General features: G+C 36.7%; 3 non-coding genes across 3 annotated transcripts; all 3 read right to left on the bottom strand.

Annotated features, from left to right (window-relative positions):
- Positions 1–133: 133 nt before the first annotated feature.
- Positions 134–219, bottom strand: trnar-ucu. Its single transcript is given in 2 exon segments — positions 134–169; positions 183–219. It is a non-coding gene; the product is annotated as a tRNA-Arg (tRNA).
- Positions 220–867: 648 nt separating this feature from the next.
- On the bottom strand, positions 868–953 carry trnar-ucu. Its single transcript is given in 2 exon segments — positions 868–903; positions 917–953. It is a non-coding gene; the product is annotated as a tRNA-Arg (tRNA).
- Positions 954–1,947: 994 nt separating this feature from the next.
- Positions 1,948–2,033, bottom strand: trnar-ucu. Its single transcript is given in 2 exon segments — positions 1,948–1,983; positions 1,997–2,033. It is a non-coding gene; the product is annotated as a tRNA-Arg (tRNA).
- Positions 2,034–2,078: the final 45 nt, after the last annotated feature.

The following is a 2,078-nucleotide window of genomic DNA, read 5'->3' on the forward strand; positions in this document are numbered from 1 at the left end:
TAGCTGTATTTGTAGAGCATACTTTGAAAGCTATGGTATCACAAGTTGTAAATTTCTACTTGCAATTTCATATCATATAGTTGACATTCCCACCCTCTTGTTTAGGCTTTTTATGAGAGCTGCATAAAGATCATGACTCTGGTGGGACTCGAACCCACAACCTTTGAATAGCCTTGCCTGTCTAGAAGTCCAATGCGCTGTCCATTGAGCCACAGAGCCCTCAGACAAAAGAGTTTTAAGGTAGAACACTTATTTCCAGCGTATTTATAATGCTGTCTTATTGCCTAGAAATTTGTAAAAACTCATTAAAGACTCTTATTGTGAGCTGTAGTATTTTGGTTTTAAATCAGGTCAAGCTAGAAAATACAGAAATGAAGTAGATAAAAAATGGAAATGATCCTGCTAAGAGCAATTTGAAATTTGTTTGTGTTTACTCCTCCTCCTAGCCCCAAATTCCTGGGTTCATGAAAATGTAAATATCTGGAGGCAGTTTTCTCATTTATGCTAACATAATAATCATGCTGCAGCCAGGTTTCTGTAAGACACGTGAATTAATAAGATTCTGACGAATGTAGTCATTACCAACTTGTTGAAGACAGAGACTGTATGTTCAGCAAACCACATTTAGTTGTTTAAAGAAAATGTTCTCCATGAATGTCATTAGTAGGTTTCAACTTCTGATGACACGTAGCGTACAACATAAGTCACCATGGTTAAATGTTGATGAAGTTTAACTGGGTTAGTAGAGCAAACTTTGAAAGCTGTGGAGCCACAATTTGTCAATTTCTACTTGCAATGTTATATGATTTAGTTGACATTCAAACCCTCTTGTTTAGGTTTTTTTTTTTGAGAACTGCATAAAGGTCACGACTCTGGTGGGACTCGAACCCACAACCTTTGAATATCCTTGCCTGTCTAGAAGTCCAATGCGCTGTCCATTGCGCCACAGAGCCCTCAGATAAAATAGTTTTAAGGTAGAACGCTGATTGCCAGCATATTTATGGTGACGTCTTATTACTTAGAAATTAGTAAGAACTGATTAAAGACTCTTATTGTGAGCTACTGTATGTAAGTTTGAAATCAGGTTAAGCTAGAAAGGAGGGAAATGAAGTATAGAAAATGGAAATGATCCTGCTATATTTTTGGCGGTAAGAACAAATTGGAATTTGTTTGTGTTTACTCCTCCTCCTAGCCCCAAATTCCTGGGTTTGTGAAAATGTAAATATCTGTTTGCAGTTTTCTCGTTTATGCTAACATAATAATCATGCTGCAGCCAAGTTTCTGTAAGACACGTGAATTAATAAGATTGGGACAAATCTAGTCATTACCAACTTGTTGAAGACAGAAACTGTATGTTCAGCAAAGCACATTTAGTTGTTTAAAGAAAATGTTCTCCATGAATTTCAATTAGATAATCCTGATTTACTCCTCTAAGATTTTTAGCCCTTTATTGAATTTTGGCAAAAGCAAGACACTGTGCAGACAGGGTAATGAATGGGTAACAGTTAAGCAGCTGCAGAGAGGTTCTGTTAAAATACAACTCTGCCAGCATGTCTTTCAGTTAGCTCCTGGGAAACTCAATTAATGTGACAAAAAAAAAGAGTAATAGCAATCCAATGCGTTTAATGCGAGTAGAATCTATTCTAAATGCAGAAGTCTTGAAACATTCTGTTAAATCAACTTTTTGATTTATAATTCCAATTTTGGGGGGCATTCACAGTAGAAATACACAGCTTGGAAGTAGTAGGTTTAGACTTCTGATGACACATGGCACACAACATAAGTTACCATGGTTAAGTGAAGATGAATTTGAGCTGGGTTAGTAGAGAATACTTTGAAAACAATGGAATCACAATTTGTAAATTTCTACTTGCATGTGCATATGATGTAGTTAACAATCCCATCCTCTTGTCAATACTATTTTTTGGGAAAACTGCATAAACATTGTGACTCTGATGGGACTCGAACCCACAACCTTTGAATATCTTAGTCTGTCTAGAAGTCCAATGCGCTGTCCATTGCGCCACAGAGCCCTCAGAAACACTTTCAAGGTGGAACACTTATTCCCAGCATATTTA

Source organism: Cyprinodon variegatus, unplaced genomic scaffold (genome assembly GCF_000732505.1).
Source record: "Cyprinodon variegatus isolate N-32 unplaced genomic scaffold, C_variegatus-1.0 Scaffold625, whole genome shotgun sequence".
Lineage (NCBI taxonomy): Eukaryota > Metazoa > Chordata > Actinopteri > Cyprinodontiformes > Cyprinodontidae > Cyprinodon > Cyprinodon variegatus.